General features: G+C 41.3%; 1 protein-coding gene across 28 annotated transcripts in view; it reads right to left on the bottom strand.

Moving 5' to 3' along the window:
• DST (dystonin) overlaps positions 1-23,762 on the bottom strand; it is a 535,648-nt gene that overhangs the window by 89,953 nt on the left and 421,933 nt on the right. The gene's annotated exons all lie outside the window — the stretch shown is intronic.

The following is a 23,762-nucleotide window of genomic DNA, read 5'->3' as shown; positions in this document are numbered from 1 at the left end:
TCCACCAAAATATTTTTTTATTAAACAGGATTAGAGCTGGATCATCCGTCAGAGCTGAACTGCGTTATTTTCGGGGGGATTAAAATGGCCGTCCAATAAAACAGAATAGCAATGAAGAATGTTGCTGCTTCTTATTAACTCACAGGCCTCACATGTGAGGCGGCAGTTTAAGCCACTACTCAATAAATAATAATACATCTTAGGCCACGGGCATGGTCAGCGCTTTGGCGCTGACCCGCGTTGACGCTCGACAGTGAGCCCCTGCAGCCGCAATGAGAGCGGCTTTAGCAGGGGCTCGCGCATGCTTCCCAGGCGCGCGGAAGCGTGCTGACTTTCACCCGACAGTGACATTTTAGATTGAGCGCTGAGTCCGCTCACGTGACCTCCAAAGCAACCAATAAGGAGAGGTGAGTGGTGAGTTTATGCTCGGGGGGTTGGGGGGGAAGTGTCCTAAGGGGACGGGGGAGAAACTGTCTGCCAGCGGGGTGGGTGAGTTGATGCTTGGTGGGGTTGGGGGGGGGGGGGGAGAAGTGTCCCAAGGGGATGGGGGAGAGACTGCCTGCCAGAATAACGCCTCCCGCCCCGCCCGCCTCGCAAGCGCGCTCACTGCCTCGCCGGCCAAGCAAAAGCTCCTGCTTGCGCGGGCCAGGCACAGCGTGAGCTCGCCTCAGCATGAGAGGTAGGAGTATGGACGCGGCCTTATTAGTACCCTTAATGGCCACTGCACTGTAAAAAAAGCTATGTGTGCTGTGCACGCGCATAGGAAGTGAAACTTCTTTGACTTTTGTCACAGAAATTGTATTTGTGTTGGTGTTGGTGATGTTTTAATTAAAAATCAAAATACAATTTCAGTGACAAAACGCAAATAAATTTGACTTATAATGCGCGTGCTCGGCACACATCCCCTGTATTAGCTATTTGCACTAAGTGTGAATTCCTTGTGTGTATGTGTCTCAGTCAGTGTGTGTGTGTGTGTGTGTGTGTCAATGTGTGTATGTGTGTCAGTCAGTGTGTGTGTGTGTATGTGTGTCAGTCAGTGTGTGTATGTGTATCTGTGTCTGTAGTGTGTGTATGTGTATCTGTGTCTGTCAGTGTGTATGTGTATCTGTGTCTGTCAGTGTGTATGTGTATCTGTGTCAGTCAGTTTGTGTGTGTGTTTGTGTGTGTTTCAGTCAGTGTGTGTGTGTATGTGTGTCAGTCAGTGCGTGCGTGTGCGTGTGTGTGTGTGTGTGTGTGTGTGTGTGTGTGTGTGTGTGTCAGTCAGTGCGTGTGTGTGTGTGTCAGTCAGGGTGGGTCAGTGTGTGTGTATGTGAGTCAGTGTGTGTGTGTGGGTGGGGGGTGGGGGGGGATGTGTGGGGTGTGTGTGGGGGGGGTCAGTCAGTGTGGGGGGGTGTGAGTGGGTCAGTCAGTGTGTGGGGGGGTGTGGGTGGGTCAGTCAGTGTGCGGGGGGGGTGTGGGTGGGTTAGTCAGTGTGCGGGGGGGGGGGGTCAGTCAGTGTGCGGAGGGGTGTGGGTGGGTCAGTCAGTGTGTGGGGGGGTGTGGGTGGGTCAGTCAGTGTGCGGGTGGGTCAGTCAGTGTGCGGGGGGGTGTGGGTGGGTCAGTCAGTGTGCGGGGGGGTGTGGGTCGGTCAGTCAGTGTGTGTGTGGGGGTGGGTCAGTCAGTGTGTGTGGGGGTGGGTCAGTAAGTGTGCGGGGAGGTGTGGAGGGGTCAGTCAGTGTGCGTGGGGGTGGGGGTGGGTCAGTCAGTGTGCGGGGGGGTGTGGGTGGTTCAGTCAGTGTGCGGGGGGGTGGGTGGGTCAGTCAGTGTGCGGGGGGGGGTGCGTGGGTCAGTGTGTGGGTGGGTCAGTCAGTGTGTGGGTGCGTCAGTCAGTGTGTATGTGTCCAGCTGCAGCCAGGGGCGGGGTGTAACATTGCGCACCACCTCTCTCCCCCCCCCCTTATGCAAATTCTGAGCGCGCGCACACACACACAGACACACACACAGACACACACACAGACACACACACACACACACAGACACACACACACAGAGACACACACACAGAGACACACACACACCCCGCACGCAATCTGCACACACACACCCCGCACGCAATCTGCGCACACACACCTCCCGCGGGGTACATGCGCCCGGCACCGGCATGAGTGACCGAAGCCCTGTGCCGCGTGGGTGGCGCCCGGGTTTTCGCCATGTGCCACCGCTTCCTGCGGGCGCAAGGGGCCCGCGAACGCCCGCGGCATTGGAAGGCTGAATGGTGCCGTGAGGAGCGTGTGGGTGGGACAACGCCGCTGCCAGCCGCTTCTGCGCATGTGTGGCGTCCGTCAGCGGCGCCATCACAACTGCGCATGCGCGGCATGGCAGCGGTCATGGAACAGTTGGGCCGTTAGGAGCGGCGGCGCGCCGCATATGTCAGCAGCCGGGTGTGTGGGGGGGTGTATGTGTTGGGGTGCGGCGGCGATTAGGAGCGGCGCCGCATGTGACAGGGGACAGGGGACGTGTGAGCGGAGCGTATCCATTAGGTGACGTCACTTCCGTTTCACATTTCGCCCCCCATCTATCCAGTTTTGCTCTATCAGGACTAGGTGCCACGAAAGAAGTTTCACTTCAAAAGTAGATCTGATGCAATGGTCAAAAAACACAGAACCAAAAGTCATATTGTTTGTAGGGGTGATGTGCAACTTTTACATGTAGCACAAAGTTGGCGGGTACCTGTGGATCATTGGAGGCAATCAGCCAATCCCTTGCTTCTTCAGCAGATGTAAAATGTTATCCTTTAACGTTTAGATGCAATCTGCACAAGAGTTTAAGATCAGATCCCCAAAAATAGAAAAACCCTATATATTTATAATTAAAAAATAGCATATATGTTTAATGAAAAAAATAGATATACATATAAATAAGAAAAATAGAGCAGGAATGTAAACAAACATGTCAATAGCTAACTATTTTTCTCAAGTGTTTAACCGTCACCGCAGCAGGCCAGAACAATACCTCACTGCCCAAGGACTAGATTCAACCAGGATGTGCAGCTGCTGGAAGCTTGGCACATTGAAAGCGTTGCAGGAAGAGGAGCCTGGGGGTGTGGTTAGCTCTCTAAAACCACGCCCCATTCCATGTTAAGAACTGCATGCCATTTCCCAGAATCCCTTGCTGCAGTGGAAGCATTGAATGCTAGGAGATAATGGGGAAAGCCAGGTTGCAGACCTGTCTGAGACATGTGAATGTGCTCACATGTGATATTCCCATTTGCTGTACATTGAGAAGAGAAGGTGTGGCGCACTGACTCTGAAAACAGTGACACTGAGTTTGAAGCAGGGGTGCTGGGTTCAAACCTCGGTGTCTGCTCCTTGTGTCCTTGTGCCTGAGGCACAGGGAGATAAAGGCATGAAAAAATAGATTGTAAGCTCTACAGAGCAGCGAGCCATGCCTGCAAATAAAGTTCTATGTAAAGCGCTGCGTACAGTGTCAGCACTATACAATAAAAACAGGGAATATTAAATGTTTACAATCTGGCTGACAATATAGAGAACACCTTCAGAACGTGTAATATAGTTTTAGTATACATTTAATATATACTTTATATGGTATATGTATACATAGCTGTGACCTTATTTTTTACCATGTAAACAGTACTGTTATGTGGGGATTTTTTGTTACAGAAGAGGAGGGGAATCTGGGGCCCACGTGCTCCTTAACAGTGAAAATCAACACTACTGTACAATGCTGTAAGTGAAGCAGAATGAAGCAGAGAATGAAGCATTGCCCTGATTACAATTCAGGTATAAAGCAGTTTTTACAAGTAGGAGGTTCCTCATAATACAATTTCATATTCATATTTTTCTAAAAGAGGATATTATTGGAGTAAAAGTGACAGTGGTTGCCATCTTTAATGACACCCTACATTTTATTCTGCATATTTTATTTTGAAGACTATTATGGAAGAACAGACTGAGCAATACAAGTATGATGATAAGGTAGTATTGTTGTTTAGTACTTTCATTGGCAATGCGGCTTTCACTCTTTAGCATTGGAATACTACAAATATGTGTGAATTAAAAAAGCTTGAAGAATAAACCTATATTACTATCACTTATCAATGTGTAGTGCAGTTTAACGTACATTTTATAATAAAATGTTTCCATTCCAGCCAAATTCTCAGACAGGTCTGCATCCCTCCCCTCCCCATTATCTCTTAGCATACTGTACTTCCACTGCCGCCAGGGATTCTGGGTAATGATATGCAAATGAGCACAAATTACAGAAAACCCCTTCATAGTAAGCATGTGGTTTACTAACACTGCTGCAGTGGCTATAGAAATAAGATCTTCTTCCATTAAAGTTTATGCTTATATAAATATACAGATGTAGCCACTGTCATTACTCCTGTTAACGCGTGCGTTTGGGAGAAAAAGCACGAAAAATAAAATGTGGGTTGAGGATGTAATGTACAACGTTGCCATGTGTTTCAATGTCCAGGAGGTACTGCATACAGCAGGGAACCTGCCGCAACACGAAAATCACCTGGAAAGCAGATCCGGCGATTTTTGTTATGTGCGCATGCGCAGACCGGCAATGCGCCGTTCTACGCATGCTCAACTTCAGCAAAGCCCCTCATTCTGCGCATGCGCGACCTGGGCTGGCCCGTTCTGCGCATGCGCGACATCGGACCGGCCCGTTCTGTGCATGCGCCACAATGGCGGCCCCCTTCTCGGTACCGCCATATCAGCGGATCACCGAAAAGCGGGGCGCCGAGAAGCGGGGCCTTCCTGTACGTTAAATAACCCACTAGTACTAGTAATAAATAACGCGTCACGTTAACCTGAGTAATAACACCTGCTGAATCTGTATATAATAAATATATATTGTGGTAACCAATTTGTCAATAAAGTGCCTGTTCTAATTAGCTCAAGGGAAATAAAACTCAAAAACAATGCAAGGCAATAACCTATTACATAAATAACTTCACGGTGTAATTGGCTTTCTTAGACAGGATTTACTAACCCTTAAGGTAACAGTTTAACTTATTTGTATCTTGTGAAAAATATACGCCTTGCATTTCTCTAGGCCCGCTTGTATATCTTATCTTTATCTGTTTGACTGATGATGGCATCATAAATACTTCTGTCATCAAAGAACAGAACAGTCTGATGACGGAAATAACATTAGATAAAGATTGTAAAACCCCTCTAAAGCATTTGTTCTCCATGGAAATGTTACAAGTTGAGGGGGGAAAAAGTATTTAAATATACTGAAACTTTTCCGATTATTAAAAAGAAAAGGTGGCAATTAGTTAAATTTAGCTTATAACACAATCCCTTTCGTCTTAGAATAGAGGTGCCCTTTATATGTACAGATGTAGCAAGACGTTTGTGGTGTCGTGACCGCTGTGGTTGTGGAACCAAAGGATTAATGCTGCGGGAGATCCTATTCAGAAGCATGAACCCCCAAAGCGCAATTGCGGCAGACGCTGTCAGCAACGCCGCAAGCCTTTGTTTGTTTGTCCGAAGCGCTGGGGACAAAGTCTTGCTACATCTGTATGATATTGTGCCACTGCATTAACAATTATCTCTGCCATGCTGACCTCATGTAAAATCACTACCCTCCCCACCCCCCCCCCCCCCCCATATGATGGTGTGTGTAGAGAACTGCTGATTAGTCCTCCCTGTTTTGTTTAAATGGGGAGTAAGAGATGCCATCTGGACAATAAACAGTATTCCTAACAGCTGGAAGCAATCAATGCTGTCAGAAAACGGCCATTTCAAAAGTGACCGAACAACCAGGTTAAAATGCATCTTATATAGCATGCAAATTGCAACAAGAAAGTCACTCAGTCCTGTCCAGGCTGACATCTGTTTAGCAGAGCTAAGCTGGTATAACAGTGACTGTGAGAGTTAGTATTTGCATTGTCAGACATCTAAACGTGTTACTCAAAATAACTTTGGGTGAAATTTGATGGGGTGGTCCTGACAACAGTCTCAGCACAGAACTGGTCTAGTATGACAGTGAAATAGGCATCTCATGGGTAATGATTTTATACAGTTGTCTATGATGTATCAGACGTGTGACAATCAGCAGTTAAATGATCCTCTGTGCAGAAGCTCTAAAGCAAGACAGGTCCAGACAAGAGTTACCTATTGTATTATTATTCGCACAAGGAATACTATCAAAAACATACTGTTACACAATTAAGGCCTTCTACTAATTCCTCTATAGTAGTAGTACAAAAACTATGGGTTCTTGGATTACCTTTTGAGACAACCAGTCAGTAGTTTTCAGTAGTTCTCTTTTTGATTCTTTTGTCCAGACTCTGCCTTTAACTCTCATTGGGATTGTTTTCGGAAGCAATACGTTGCTCTCAAGTCCCACATCCTGAGCAGAACCCAGCACTTTCTCAGATGCTGCACGCACCATACTATAATGTGTTGGATCCCACCGCTGCAAATCCATATCTGAATGAACGTCAATACACATGCCATTGCTGGGAGAATGACTATCACAATAAACATCTACATCATTTGATATGTCCTCTAAATGCATCTTCTCTTGCTTTTGTATACGTTCACTCATATAACATTTATTTTCCACTTCTTCAAATAAGTTAAAATGTTCCTCTAAATTCACATACTCTCCATAAGGAATTGAATAATCACTATCCATGTCCATCTCCGAATTTAGGGCACTCTGGAACTCAGGACTTTTATAATCTGTCATACTGCATGCAATTATGTTGTAATCTACATCACTATGCCCATCTGTATATAAAAGTAATGGAATATGCTGGTCACTGTTAGAAATCCCTGAAAAAAATCCGTCTTCCATGTTACTGTTTTCTACACAACATGAAGTTGTCTCCTGTTCTTGGTCCATGGTTGTTGTATCTTGCTTTTCTTCTCCCTCAGCCTGAGGACTGCACAGACCTGAGTCATCTTCTGATGTTAAAGAATTCTTCTCATTTCCATACTTCCCAGATTTCAATGTATCAGATAGAGGACTTTCAGTGTATGAACTTTCACTTCTATTGACATATTCTGCCAAGTTTGCCGGTACAAACATCCTCCACGATCTCCTATGCTCCCTCTTTTCTGTTTTGCTCTTGTTTCTGGGTAGCCCCCCAGTCCGGATGATATCCCTGTTCCATTTGAGTGCATCAAAAATCATTTTTTCATCCAGTTTGCTAGCTTCATGGCTTCTAAATTCCAATGCACTACAAGAGGCCAGGGCACCATTGCTGCACAAAGTGCTACTGTCCAGTGTTCTATGGCTATAGGGTAAGGTGCGATCCGTAAAATGCCTGGAGGAAAGACTACCTTTAGAACCGGAATCAATCTGCTCATTCAACCTCACCGTGTCATAGATCGACCTCTGAGGGACATAACAATCCTCAATATTGAAATCTTCTTCCTCTGCCTTCCCAACACAGGTTGGGTTTTGACGTAAACAATCTGGCCTGCTTAGTGGCTTCCCCATATTGATGGCAAATATGGACTACAACCGGCAATAAAGGAATTGAAATAAAACAGAACTACATAAATCTTAAATGTAACACATACATACAAATACAGTATGTAGTATTGGGACATTCAGATTTGTGAGGTCACATTAAGATGTCTAGGAATGCAACTATTATTTTACATGCTGGTATACTGTAACAAACTGCAAAGTGCCTTAGTGAGTAAAAAGAAAAGCCTTAATAAAAAAACAAAACAGCAAAGCCTCTCACTGGCTTTTATCAGTCCATGACATTGTTCTTTTAAACTTGCACGTTCAAATGCGTATTACAAATCCACAAATTAAGCCATTCAAACAAATAACCAGGATAGCACGCAGCACACATTCCTCTGTAAGTAATTAATTAATTAACTGTAATCCATTTAAATAGCTTGTAGTTCCCAATCGCCATGATAAATAAGACACGGTGCAAGGTATACAAAAACACAGAAAGTATCCATATCCGTGCAGCACGTCTCCAGTGGAAAAAATAAAACTTTCATCCAGGGTCGTCTTTTAAAAATAGCCCTATTTATTTCTTTTTGGCAACAGTTAAAGATGTTCTTGATCCAAGTGGCAGTTTTCTTTTTCTCATAGCAGACTCCTTGTTGCTGTATTTGATACATAAGATCCACTACAAATACATTCTTGTTGGCAAATACACCAGCTCAAACAGTTCTTTCCAAATTATAAAGTGCACCCTGAGTTCTTCTTTGCATCTTCACCAAATCAACAAAAGAAAAGAAAACTATGGTATGCTATTTTTTTTTAAGGCACGGTGTCGAATATTTTCTTTCAATTGAAACTAAAATAATTTTCCCAAGTACTTTAAATGAAGAGCATTCCCAGTTTTAGCTGCTGTAGCTGAGAAGAAAAAGACTGAACGCTGGCATTGCATGTTCTTTACCCTCCAGTGTCTGATAAGGTTTGTTGCTCTCCCTGGCTTCTTATGAACTGACAGACATCCTCGCAACAGTGAGCTTAAGAAACGCCCTTCTTATTCTTTAAGCAACATCTGCTGCTATCCCATCCCTGCTCCTAGCAATTATTCTATTGGTAGGTGGCTGACCTCTTAGCTCTCTGTCCCTTATGTTTCCTGCCCCACACAACTCAACTTCTTAATCATGCTTTAGGTTGACCATTTGTTTTGCCTGAGTAAAGGCTGGACAGAACAATGGCTTCAAAGTCAAATGAACAGCAGACTCACTGATCAGTGGGATAACTTACATCGAAAACTGAAACTAAAGGATCAAATTGGTCCGGGGAAATAAAAGAAGATCTAAAACATTACATTTAAATTGGCCAAAATATACCGATCAGATTATAATAAGAAAAAAAGGCACTGATTATCAGGTTTTTTTTATATAGGTAATGTCAAACTTACATTATATGTCACACTTCTCTTTTCAATAAAAACAAGAAAAACATATATACATACACAGTATCAACAGTAATACACATACACACACATATATAGTAACCTACAGTAACTGGAAATAAATCATGTAGTGTAAACTGTACACAATTATAATTGCAGCAATGCCCAGCTCTGCAATGGGTAGTAAAACTTTGGCACCAAGGGAGTTAAATCTTAGGCAGCTGTGAGTTTACTCAATTAAATCCCCCTCCTCTGGCAGTAAAACCTTTTCTTCTGGAGGGAAAGGAATAACCTATTATATCTAACTTTATTGCCCTTTAATTATATGTAAAATCCTTGTTTTATATATGGACAAAGAAAAAAAATGTTTTCTTTCAGAAGTCATTCTTTCTTCTGCTAATGTTTATATTCACTGGAATAACCAGAGACATTTTTCATTGTATTATAAAGTCAACACAATAAACAAAAATAACATAATGGAAGGGTGGTGGATTACTTTATAATAAAAAAATTTTTTTTTTAGGATTGCAGGAGTAAGTAAAATATTTCTTTGTTCGTGCTATTTTTAACTATATAAACATTAACATTAAATCAATGACATAAAACGTACAACTGTAAATGTATCAATTAATTAAAGCAAATTTAAATATAAATAGATTATTCAGCAAAGAGTAATAGCATCATTGTAACAACATAGTGAATTAATCAGAATGTTAATGTTATGTGTTTTTAAAGGGAAGAATGGGATATGGATAAAATAATGAATACATACATGAAATAAGTAAATCAAATCAAATTTCTAAGGTATGGGGGAAACTAGACAAGCTGAATGGATCTTAATCTTATGACTGGGTTGCAGTAGTCAAAAGTCCCAGGGCCATACGTACGGTACATTCAAAAGCATAACAACAATATCAACTGAAATATATATATATATATATATATATATATATATATATATATCTCTAAGGATAGCTGCACATTCCTCTGTGATAGGCTGAATGGCCTGACACTCACCCAGACACAGCAAGTGAGGCACATCCCATCCCCTCTGTGATATCCTGAGCGGCCTGTCATGCACCCAGAGTCAGCCAATAAGAATGCACATCACTCCCACTCTGTGTTAGACTAAGCGGCCTCTCTCTCACCCAGGAAACACTAGAGGAGGGGATTTTAATGGCAGAGGGGTGCAGAGGGAGAGTGACAGGTGTTAATGTCTTATATAACTTACATTCATTATCTATAGGCCTCACTGCCATCTCCTCCCATGCAAATGGTGTAAACCTTTTCATTTAATACTGACTAACCTTAAAACTTGCCCCACAAATCATGCATCCCAATAGCCTGCACTCATGGCTATTGTCCCACAGCCAGTCACTCCTACCACCCATTGTGGCCAAGCACAGCCATCTACAGCACTTATTCCCTCACCTGTTGTCTCTGTAAATTCCCCTCAAACCTTAGATTGTAAACTCTTCGGGGCAGGGATTTCCTTTCCTATTGTCTGATTTTGCTGCAATTATTGTATTATAATTCCCTGTACTGTATTATTTGGGAAGTGCTGAGTACACTTTTGGCGCTACATAAATAAAGACATACAATACAATATATAAATATTTCTCTAAGGATGTCTGCACATCCCTCTGAGAGACAGCCAGTGAGGTTGCACATCTACCCCCCTCTGTGATAGGCTGATCGGTCTGTCACTCACCCAGGAACTGCCAAAGAGACAGCAAATCCTGTGTAATGAGACTGCACATTGGCTGTGTAACATCTTTAGTGTCACATATGAAGTGTCTGTTGAGTTCAAATTGGAGTTGAATTGGAGGTTTAGAGTACAAGAACAGGACTTTGCACTTTGGCAGAGATTTCCAACTGTATTCTGTATTGTCTTTGTAAAGCACTGTCTGCGCTATATAAATAAATATATACATATAGATTGAGCAGCCTCCCCCTCACCCAGGAAACACTGGGGGAGGGGATTTTAATGGCAGTGGAGATAGCAAGGAGAGGAGGAGATAGATGGTATGAGTAGGAGAGGAGTGATTGTAGTATGCACAGGCAGACACAGTAAGGTAGGGAGTGAAAAGAGAGGGGAGGGAGAGAGTGCTAAGAGGAGCAGGACATGATGAAGGGGGGAGAAGACAGCAAGAGGGGAGAGGAGACAGAGAGAGTGGAGAACCGTGCGGGAGGAAAGACAGCAAGATGAGTAGTAGGAGGAAACAGAGAGACCGCAAGGAGAGGAGATGAGTAGGAGAGAAGGGAGTGTAGTGTGCATAGAGAGGAGCAGACACAGTAAGGCTGAGTGCATACAGACTTTAGCCGTGCGGAGGCTGAGGGAAAGCGGGTGCTTTCCCTGGCCTTAGACCGCGCCGTCCGGGGGCGTGTCGGGGGGAGGGGTAGCTGTGACGTCACGGAGCTGGTTCGCCCTCATTGGCGAACCGCTCACTTGACCGGCCCTGCGCTCCAGCGAGCTCAGAAACGTAATATTTGTTAAGACACACGCTTCCGCAAGCGTGCGCGAGCCCCTGCTAAAGCCGCTCTCTTGCGGCTGCAGGGGCTCACTGCAGAGCAGCAGCGCGCCTCAGCACGGGTCAGCGCATAAGCGCTGACCATGCCCGAGGCCTAAGACAGGGAGAGCAAAGAGGGGAGGAGAGAGTGCAAAAAGGAGTAGAGCATGATGGAGGAGAGAGTAAGATGGGCAAGAGGGGACAAGAGACAGCAAGGCTTTACAGGGAGGGGTGAAAACAAAGAGTAATGTTTAATTAATAATATTTCAGATATCCTAGATCGGTATTTGTTATGCCGAGTACAGCTCGTACAATATATACTGCTACACTTTAAGTAGACTAAGTGCTGCAATGATTTTAAAGTTGGACTGATTTGTGTTGTTACAGAACAATTGTTATAAAAACTTCCAATAATAGTTAAGAGTCCCTGCAAAAATTATTTTACTCAATGTTAATCTGGACCAAATATTAAAAAAAAAGTATTACTCGATATGCCTTTACAATATTTGCTGCAACGTGAATTTGTTGGTTTCCCTTCTAAAACGAAAAACTAATAAAAACTCTAAAAAGTATTTCATTTTGCAGCTATCTGTTCAGTATCTGTTATTAGAACCGGGTAATGAAAAGTGGAGAGTTAAACAGGTAAATTGAGAAACATAAATAATACTGTATTTAAATGTGTTTTGCGTTGCAGTAAAAAGACCCAAAACAAATACAATGCCTGAAGCTGCCTGTGTATTAATTAAAGACCCAGACATGAACATGGTTTTTAGAACACAACAATAGTTTCAAATAATGGGTCTTGTTCCCTTTCAATATTTAGTGGATTTTGTCTCTTGGCTGGTGGTATAGTTAACAAATATATAACACTATTCACATCTAAAATATGTAGATTGTGTGTGGAACTGATTCCATTCATCACATCTAGCAATTGAGAAGATAAATGAATCATTTTGATGAGAGTTTTGGGCAAAATGCATTTGCCAGGAACCCTGCGTGCTGATAAGTGGGGAAAGACGTGTTTTTTGTTTGTTATTTTTAACGCTTACACTGCCATTGTGTTGAAGGTTCCTCTAGCTCATGGGTGGGTACCTGCAGTTCTCAAGAGCCATCAGCAGGTCGGGTTTTCAGGATATCTCTGCTTCAGCACAGGCGGCTCAATCAGTGGCTCAGTCAAAGACTGAGAATATCAGTCAAAGACTGAGCCACTGATTGAGCCACCTGTGCTGAAGCAGGCATATCATAAAAACCTTAGCTGCTGATGGCCCTTGAGGGCTGGAGTTTCCCACCCCTGCTCTAGCTGCCCAGGAGTTAATCCTATAATGAATAGAATGATCCAGCTACCTAATTAAATATTGAATGGTGCTATGTGTGAAGCTACATCAAGCCAAAGTGATGTTATCAGTTTAAATATAGTGTTAAATGCATTATTACAAAGAGTTTTGAATTACGTAGGATCAGCAAAATACTCTGATAGGGAGTCATTTTATTGAGCTACTGTATAGGAAGAGCTAGGGGAGGATTTAGTTGATATTCTGACACTAATTGTGTGTGTATATATATATTAATTATATATATATATATACTACCAGGCCTCAGTTATTAACCATGTCTTGGTAGAAAGTAGAAAACATGGGATGCAATTGAAGCCCTTTGGCAGTCTGCTTAATGCAAGACAATTTATAAACGTTCTGAGCGGAAGAAACAAAACACGAGCTACAAAAGATATTTTTTTCTATCAATTCAAGATTTTTGAGGCATGCATCTTCTAAACTAAATCACTAATCAAATCCGATTGTACAGTACAGTATGTGCTGAATTTCCTAAGACTGTTACAAGATCAACATTCCAATGACTAGGTATAATTATCTTATGAACCAGGGCATGGATTCTATTTTGGGGGAAGTCAATGAAAAGAGTTAGAATAACAAATAATGTATATGTATTGGGTTGTTCGAACAAAGTTTGTCAGCTGTGAAATCCTTGCGTCTCTCGGGCCCTAATTACATGGTGCTTTTATTGGTCAGAGCCAAACATTGACAGGGAAAGAAAAGTGCAGCACCCACAATTATATCAAATATTGTGAGCCAGTATTCCGTACACACAACTGATTAAACGTACCTAACTGGTTTAAAGTTACAGTGCCACGTAGAAACAAATTGTATTATGTTTAATAGGTTAAACAAGATAATTTTTTTCTTCCATACATCAGGCAAATAAGAGTATTTTTAAAAGTTAAAAAGAAGTTCCTTTTTCATTTACACATGATGATTTGGCGACTGTCAATCTTGTTTGCTTCCCCCAATGATAAGTTAAAGGGGCTCAAGTGAACTCATTTCAGTGACAAGTTTAAGGCGTCCCCTCTTTGTTAATGATATTTTTTTTTTTTTTTTACCCAAATCGAATACCTACAAATATTTTGACATTATTTTGTAAAGTTAAATTTGTGAGGAGTTTGATTTCCTCTGGCTGCTCCCTTTTGTGTGATGTCACTGTGAGTTCAACAAGGTTGGAGGTTCGATTAAGGTGCAAATACCCTTGCACCGGCCCCGCTTGGCACATCGCGGTCCTTGGCACTCCAGTGGCCCTATTAACATACCAGATATGGTATACCACAAATGATTATTTTCAGAGTGGTTGGCTCAATGGAACGGAAGTATTACAGTATGTACATTGATAAAATCTGAATACATGAATTCATAGTGCTACATTTTTTTAGTGCAGCGTCCTCTACTTTTTTGCTGCATTGTTTATTTGGTTGAGATTAGAAGATTCCCTGCTTGGCCCCTATTATTATACTTCTGTTCCCTTTGTATGTTTATATGCTAGAGCATTGAAGTGCAAGTTAACTTGTTAAATATTTCTAAAATCTGCCAAGGCTGGGTCTATCTAGGAGGTTTAAAAAAAACAACATTGTTTCTTGGCTGTAAATGGGAGGGAGGTGTCACTAATCGTCTATAAAAATGGCAGATCAGCAGCGATGATGTAAAAAATTATGTTTTTTATAACAATTTCTGATATTCCACTACTCAAAAGAAGAAGAAACAGGGACACGTTTCACACCATCAACAAGCTGCTTTTTACTCCTTTCTCACAGCAGGCAGATCTACTTGAAGGGGCATCAATATCTTTTCATCTATGTTACAAATATTTGCTTACACAATTGTTTTTGGACAAAATAAAGTAACGCAATCCTTGAGCCCGGGTGGTAAGTCACACTTGATAAAATGATAGAAACTTCCTTCACCTGTACTACCACCTATTTGCAACCAAAAATGTCTTGGGTATCATTTGACAACCTCTCCTTCATGACTAAAAAAAAGGATACATGTGCCTTGTGTGAGAATGGCCTGTTGGTGGGGCAGACTGTCCTCAGTGGCAGGATCCCCTCAAAACGTGAAGGGCCGTTTGTACCCCGAAACATTGTGCATTTGGTCTCGTTTCACCAATAAGTAATCTGAGATGACCTTTATATTATACTGTATGTATCTTTTTCTATTTATAATTAATGTTTGGCCAGGACTGAGTTTAGTTACTCTGGGTTTACCTAAATTTAGCTGTAGCAGAACATTTTCATGCAACAAACCACAAAACATTGCCAAGTTTATCTAATGTAAACAAAAACTGACACAAAATAGATGACACATAAAGAGAATGAAAACACTGGCTACACAAAGAAGCACTTTTTTTTTAATTAACCCTCCCTGAAGAACAATACAAACATTGTACATATGTGTGTACCTAGCTGACAGCTGTCGTTTTTAACTCACTAGTGAGTTTAAAAGTCAAAAAGCACTGCTTTGAAGTAATACACATACAAATGTCATTTTGGAAGCTGATTAATGGAGCCTACATACAAACTAAATAGCACGGAAAAAGTTAACTTATTTCATTTGTTCTAAACGTGTTAATGCTAAACAGAGCTATAAGAACCGTTATTTCTGACGTATTTAATATTTTAGTTCTGCCAGCATCGTGAGATTTTGATAGTGTCATTGTTTTCTGCCAGAGCCTCCTGGTTCTCAATAGTACTGCGTATTCAATAAAACATGGATAACATAGCTTGGCATTTTTGTTATGGTTGTCCATGTGGATTTGTCTTTTACATTATACCTGGAACAACTCCTTTAACTTCCAGAGTCCAATAAAAAATACTCTCACAATGAATGTACACATTTCCACTATCTGCCTATTCTCTGTACAGGGGAATGCGCCTCTTTATTAGTGACATACAAACTTTGACTTTCTGAAACATCAATAAAGATATTTTTCAGTGGTTATCATAAGCGATCTAGCTGGTGTTTTTACTTAGAGGCCAGTGACTTAGTCCTCCCTCCCCGTTTCTATTTTTGCTCATGTTTTCCTCTTATGTCCTTACTTAAACTTCCCACTTCTCATATTTTCTGGAAGAAAACAAACCAGATCAACATCTTGTAGCCACAGAATAGAGCTGTCAACTCTGAAATCCAAGTTGTTGTTTTTTTTTAAATCTGGGAGTTGAGGTCAGCACATAAATCTAAATAACTAAATACAATACACAGTAGTGAATGGCTAGCATATGTGGTGAATAGTGGCTATATATATATTTTCTTATTATGTACTGCAGTGTACACCACTCCGTATATATACCATTTTGCAGGCACAATGAGCCACTGCTCTGAATAATGTGCTATCCCAATAAATGTCATATCCCTTACAGTGTTCTCCTCAACTACAAGACTCTTCATGCCTCTGCCCCTTCCAAAACCTCAGCTTTGATTTCTACTGTTTCCTCATTCCTCTAGCTAAAAACTTTTCCCCTCAGTGCCCCCTACATGAGAAAATCATTATCAGTATACCCCAAGCACTGTCTCTGCCCACCTTAAATCATATCTTAAAACACTCTTCCTGGATGAAGCATAGTCTAGACTTGTGTCTACTTCTGCCCACTCCAACAAAGGCACCACCAACCATTCTGACCAGGGACTGCCATCCATTGCACTTATACCTTCTCCTGTCTATGTAAGTTTTCCAACATATCACTTAGATTGTAAGATCTCTGGGCCAGGGATTTATTTTTCAGATCCCTTTCCTATCATTCCCGATATTTCATGAAGCATTGCATACTGAAGTTGTTGTCATTGTCATTATAATATCAAGAGATATTAAGTATTTTACTCAATCTGATGCTTCAGGGGTTAACGTTAGTTAGAAATGTTATTAAAAAGATAAGATATTGGGTTTATGACAGGTCAAGACCCTTCCTGGGTCTGTGCTGATCTACAAAGAGGGCTTAATTGGGGGTCTATCACTGATGGCCTACTAAAGTGAAATGTGTGTTGTTTAGAAGGCTATAGACCAGCGGTGCGCAAACTGTGGGGCGCGACCCCCAGGGGGGGCGCGAGACTGCCGGTGGGGGGCGCGGGGTTTACAGAGGCCCCGCGCACTTCCCGAAGGCACTTAAATTAAGTGCCAGGGGAGCTGCAGGGCCTCTGTAAACCATACTTACCCGTGACTCCGGCGGCTTCCTTCTTGCGTCGCCATGGCAACGCGGCGTCAAAATGACGCTGCGAGGTCATGTGACGTCACGTTGCTATGGCAACGTGATGTCATGACGCCGGAGGGCGGGTCATTGGTGGTTAGGGGGGGGGCCCGGAAGAGAGGGGACCGCCGGCAGGGGGGCGCAGGGAAAAAAGTTTGCGCCCCCCTGCTATAGACGATAGACAGATCCTGGGCTGTCAGCCTCAAAGAAATCTGTAACATTCTTGAATGATCACTTGTGCATCACAGAGAGAGGTGGCAAACAGGTCACTACTTAGTTGGGGGACTATATTAAATATGAGATTTTATGGACCTGACAACAATTCATAAGAGTACCAAATGGATATTTGTCCCTGTTGCGATTAGACAAATCAAATTATACAATTATACAACACACTGCATGGTTAAGAGGTGCAAAAAAACGATATGTTTCTCCTATAAAAATAGACATTAGGCTGTCAAATTTTAGATGTAGGCTAAGTATTTGGGAAATGAAGATGAGCATTTTTTTTTCTAAGTCATAAAACTGTCAGCCCGGGCTGATTTAACAGCAGGGGTGGGTTTTTTTGTGTGTTTCAATGCAGAAGGTTTGGGCATATATGTTGGCATGTTTGAATAGAAAATCAGAATTCAAGAAGAGGTGTGTTTGGAATCTGAATTTTCATCTTTCTGCACCAGTGACCTCTCAGGGAAGAGCTTATGACGCGTGGTTACATATATAAGATTTTGTTTGTTTTATCCTTTTATTTTAAGAAACTGTTGTGCATTTATTGTAGCTGTATATTCTTATAATAATCTTTTTCTGTAATCTAAAGCACTGTATTTTTTAGATATATTAAAATAATCCTTTAATAAGTTATTGCTTTGGGCTCTGAATGAACTATTTGCATGCTTTGTAGAGAGTATTTACATTTAGTATTTACATATGATTGCAATTGAGTAAGGGGTTAATATTAACTCATTGAAAGTACCTTGGCAGGGGAAAGGTGAGTTGGCTAGAGTAGCCATGTGTATTAACCCTTGCTGCATATCTAAGTCACATGTTCAGTTGCGCGCTGTTGTGACATGGTATATAGGGACGGCTTGAAGGGAGATATTGTTCATTGGAGGGACCTCTGTGAAGGTGAAAAGAGCTAAAGAGCTGTGTATTAACCCTTGTCCCATATGCGGGTGACGTGCTCACAGGTGTGCCGTACATGACAGGCACTATATAAATAAAAATATACATATACCTGTATGTAATACAAGCAATCTAATGTTGGTGCCTATGGCTTAGGGAAATAAAGGAAACATTTCCCATGATGACAAGAAGCCAGGCTCTCCTACTCCAAAACTAAAAATCTGAAAAACTTGCCTGTTTACAGTACATGAAAGGACACAGAGGGCTGGACACAGAGGGCTACACACAAAGGTCTTGAAAACTGCATAAAAAAGCAGATCTCAAACTGAATGGGACTGCCAGGAACCCCTGCTGTGTTAATCCGATGGGCCATTAGCCTGTGCAGAAATGTCACTGAAATGTACCCAGCATGCACCTGGCTAGTTTAAGGCAAGCTTTAGAATACTCGTTGGCTCGTCTGTATAATGTCATGTTAAGTGTCAATTTTACAACAGCAATACTAGCTGCTCGTTATTTATTTTAAAAGAGAGTTGAACCTTGAGTTCTCCTGAGCGGAACAAGAATTATTTCAGTTTCATGGACTCCTCTGGATGCCAAGATACTTACCGGTGAAGTTACATCATTTATCTCTGCCTCTCCAGGGTAAACAAAATGGCTGTTCAAATCTTGTGGGTCCCACAATCCCAATAGGAGGCTGCAACATCAACCATTGCGGCTTTCTATTGAAAGACCATTTAAATCCCCGAGAGTAATCAGTAATAACCGGTAACTACCGGTAACCAGTAACTTCCCTGGAAAGTGTCTCGGAAACAGGGGAGTCCTCAGAGCTGAAAATAATGTGGTTTAGTTCCTGGTTCCAATCCAGTCAAAAATATATATATCAATTTGAGGGGTTGCTGCCTTAACTCTTTCAGTTCTGGGGGTGTTTGTAACCTCTTGTGCTGAAGAAGTTTTGGAGTATTTGATGTCACAGTATTCAATTCCCAGTAATAAAAATATTCTTGTAAAACAACCCAGACAAATTATATATTTTTATTTTTGCCATTATGAATAACGTGGTTTTCTGGGTTGTTTTTTTTTGTCAAATGTTTAACAAAATTAAATTTGATGTAAAATTACCCTATTTCCTCGATTCTAAGACGCACCTTTTTTCTGATTTTCACATGTCTAAAATCGGGGTGCGTCTTAGAATCGATGTATTAAAAAATGTAAGTTAAAAAAAGCTTCTACAGTACTAACCCACTCTTTTCACTTACCATATTTCAGGAGAGGTCCCATGTCAGCAGAGGACAAATCGGGCGGTTTAGGCATGAGAGGTCCCACGTCTGCAGATGGTTGAAGATGGTCACCAGGCGGGAGTGCGGCGGCAAGCCAGGTCCCAAGTCTGCAGCTGAATGAAGATAAGAAGGCAGCAGGCGGGCGTGCGGTGGCGGCAGGAGATCATAATAGCAGAAGAGCTGAGCAGGAGCAGAGTGGCATACGGGAACGGCTTGGGAGGTGCACACTGTAACAACGGATGTTGACCGGTGTCTGACTTCCGGTTACAGTGTGCTCCTCCCCACCCATTCCCCTATGCCGCTCTGCTCCTGCTCAGCTCTCCTGCTATAATGATCTCCTGCCACTACCACCGCATGCCCGCTCGCTGTCGTCTTATCTTCATTCACCTGCAGACTTGGAACCTATCCTGCCACTGCACACCTGCCGCATTCCCGCCCACTGTTCATCTTCAACCATCTGCAGACATGGGACCTCTCCTGCCACCACCGCCACGCGCTTCGTCCTCCGCTGACATGGGACCTCTCCTGAAACATGGTAAGTGAAAAAGTAATTTTCCTCAATTGTAAGGGCCAAATCGATGGTGCGTCTTACAATCGAGGAAATACGGTAATTAAAATCAAGTAAATGTCAACTTCTGTTTCTCTTATTTTATTGATCAACTATGCACATGATATATCAAAATGTTCACCAGCCAGTGTCCTATGTGGGCATAGATTTTTATTTTATTACAAAGCTATAAGAGTTACAAATAAAACTAGTAGTATAAAATGCTTCACTGTATTCAGCGTCTTATAATGATACACTTAAATAAGATACAATACAAAAATATATAGATGGAACAATTAAAGCATGCCATGTTCTTCTAATGCAAAATGTTACTGTCTAACAAAAAATGATATCATTATTCAGGATGACAAGAAGAATGCAAACACTATTTTTTTTTTACAGTGTATCCCTTTGTAACATTATCATATAAAACACACATATAGCGTATTCAAGGCAGGATTTTTTTTCGCTAGGTCTCTTAATTACAAGTGAACCATATTTAGACGCATTATGGTCAAGTTTGACAACATCAGGAATGCTCATGGCGTGGGTTTGATGACATTTCTGCTGACAAGGCTGAGCCACAAAGGCACGGTGAGCTCATACCTGTCCACATACTTTGGATGTGATGCCTCTTTTGCAGAACTGAACCTGACTTCAGTGAAATGATCATTAACAAAGCAGTGTTAGGAAATATGAGTAACAGGCAACAAAGACTACTGATGCTATAGAGAATCATTCATGCAAAAGGAATTTTTTGCATTGGTGATGTAAACCATTTAAATTGTAGTACCACTTAGCAATATATGTTGAAGTTGCAATCAACTGAAAGAACTCAGCCCGATGGAGCTCCTACGTTAAAGCTGCAGTTTAAGCTGCCGTTTTTAAAACAAAATTATTAATTTTTTCTATTCAATAGGTGCATCAATACAATCTGCACACTGACAAGTGATTAGCTACGTTGCCGATCAAACCGTTCTCCTGTAATTGATCGCTGAAGATTCGGCTTAGGGTTCTTCAAATCACTGGTTAAAGAGTGCCCATGATGCAAAGTTCTGTGTGGAAGATAATGTGACGAGGTAGGCACTAGATACAATTGGTGCACTGCTGGAGAGAGGGCAAGAGGGGTGTGCCAGAGCCTGTCCCAGAAGAGGAAGGGGATGTGACTTTGTAATTGGTTGCTATAGAAACAAAAATTCTTGTTATATTAGAATACATGAAAAATTTCTTTAAAAATGTTTTTTTCCCCCAAAAAAATGGTACACATATTTTCTCACAGTGCAGAACTGATTTTTTTTATTTTTTTTAACGCACATGTAGGATATTGGTTTAACTGCAGCTTTAAGGTTACGATAAAACAGTGTATTGTGTCCCTTTATACTGTATATAACTACCTTAGTTTGTAAACGCCTGGTCATAGTTGTAACCAGTTTATTACAGGTGGACACTGAAAACGCTGAAAATATCTGACCTGTTTTGAAGTAAAGAACTAATTACGACTGCTTTAAAATAACCCTTTTGTTTGATCTGTCTAGGAATATTTTAACAATGAGTTTTCGTCACATGTCCCCTTAGTTGGTCTCTACCCTTAAACTATTATACCTGGTCCTTACTCTTGCTGTGAAACTCTGGTAAAAAAAATATATATATATTTGTAAACCTAGCGCTTTGCAAATAATCCATGAGTCATGCTGATTCATCACTAAAATACTAGCAGAAGTATTCTTTTTATTACACTTCTACTGGCAATGCTGAACCGCAAAGGCACGGTGAGCTCACACATGTCAATATTATTTTACAGAACTGAAGCTGACTTCAGTGAAATGAGCAAAGCAGTGTTGGGAAACATGAATAAAAGGCAACAATTACTAACTACTGATGCTAAAAAGAATCATTCATGCTACAGTATAAGAACTTTTCATATTGGTGATGTAAACCATTATAGTACCACTGAGCAATATATTTTAAAGCTGCAATCAACTGAAAACACTCGAATTTCTTCATGTTTCATACTGTACTGTAGCTTTGCAAAATGAGGCCTGACATCCTAGCATTGAAAAAAGAACAATACAAGATATCACTAAAACACCAAACATACATTTGTGCCTCAGTGAAACACACAACAACATTCTTTGGACTCTAATATGGATTTATCTGATGGTTGATGCACAGAAGAGAGGGGTTTCCCATTAAATATTTGGAAATTCATTTTTTTCCGTTACATGTGCAGTTTTTGGTTCTTAATACAGCAAACATACACTTTTTCTTTGGCAATATTCGAGGGTTCTTTCACTATGAATGAATTGAGCTGAAATATTTCAGCGCAAGGGGGAAAACGGCTTCACAATATATTTCATATTTTGTAGCCCTTTAAAGGTGGAAATGATCAGGGCTGAATTACAAAACAATTTTTTAGAAAATTACAATGGTGGCCACAATGTTATAAAGGAGGAAAAACATGTACCAAAAAGTCTTGCCATCAATATTATACAAATAGAAACTTCCTGGATACTTTATACTGAAGAATCTGGTCAAAGTGAAACGGGGATATAAAGGCAACACATCTCTTTTTCATATTAATTTCTATATTACCAGAACTATTTGGACGGTTGAGCAGAGGGAGTTGGACATAAGTAAAATCAACATGGGAATATACTGAATGTTTGCACAATGCAGAAATATTCAAAAGTAATAATAACATTGGTTGGATTTTCGTTGTCCTATTACCAATTGTTTTGGATAGCTACAATCATACGAATATATGTTCAAACATTTTATACTGCCGATGCAAAGTGTATCAAAATATTCAGTGGATAACATCAAATCTGACAATCTTTTTTTTACTTGAATTACTCTGAGACCGAGTAGACATCTGTAGATATAGATACATTAATTTATCATGCCCTCATCTTTATAGATATCTAATATCCGCCCAATAACTCTTAAGGGATTACTGGTCATACTCATACTCATGCAGCACTTCATTTAAAGAGGCAAACCAAGCTAGTGGGCTTTCATTTTTTGCCAATATTTGAACATACAGTAGGACTGAAACAAGGGGTCTCCAGAGCTGAACTCCATGAATTTCAGCTCTGAGGACCCCCTGCTTCCAGAGATACTTACCTCGGTAGGGGGTGCGGGTAGCCACTCCGCTTGGCTAGCAGGAATCACGTAATGTCGCAGTTTCAAAGTTCCCACAACTTGCAAGCCAATAGGAAGCTGTAACAAACATCAGGTTCAGCTTCCCATTGGCCCGCCTGACACGGGAGCTTCAAACTTTGCCAAGATAATGGTGCCCCCCTTTGGAGGTCTTTATCTCGGAAAGCAGGAAGTCCCCGGAGCTGAAATTAATTGGGTTCAGCTCCGGAGCCCCCCTGCTTCAACCCTACATTAAACAATAATAATGAAAAAAAACACATTAATTGCTCCTTTAAATGAGCCATGAAGTGCTACTTGGCTTAGCACTGTTTAGTAAATCTGGCAATCCATGTTTTCACCACCAGAATGAACATGTATCCGAAACATGCAATGTAGTAGGTATCTGTTTTACGCATTTTTCTCTGTGAAATACACATACTGTACTGTATATTTCAGTTCCCAGTTTCTGTCCTGTGTCATTTGTCTCTTGAAAATACCTTCTTCCTTCATCACTCATCTCCAAAGCGAATTTATCCTCCATTATGAATCCTATACATACAGATTATATTATACTAATATTACATGGACTATTATTGCCTGTCGGAGCCCATTTGGGCATTTCCTAGATATTCTACGAGTTACTATATTTCCAATGTTTGGGATGGCTAATATAACTACAGTATCTATTATAGAAAGCATTATTTTTTGATTCCCCCAAGGTTTACTATATACAGACCTTTATACATCTCTTCATGTAGGTTCGTTCATATTGTTACTAGAGGTT

This window comes from Ascaphus truei, chromosome 4, assembly GCF_040206685.1.
Source record: "Ascaphus truei isolate aAscTru1 chromosome 4, aAscTru1.hap1, whole genome shotgun sequence".
NCBI lineage: Eukaryota > Metazoa > Chordata > Amphibia > Anura > Ascaphidae > Ascaphus > Ascaphus truei.
Note: the sequence above shows the minus strand (reverse complement) of the source record. Positions and strands in the feature narration are given on the sequence as shown.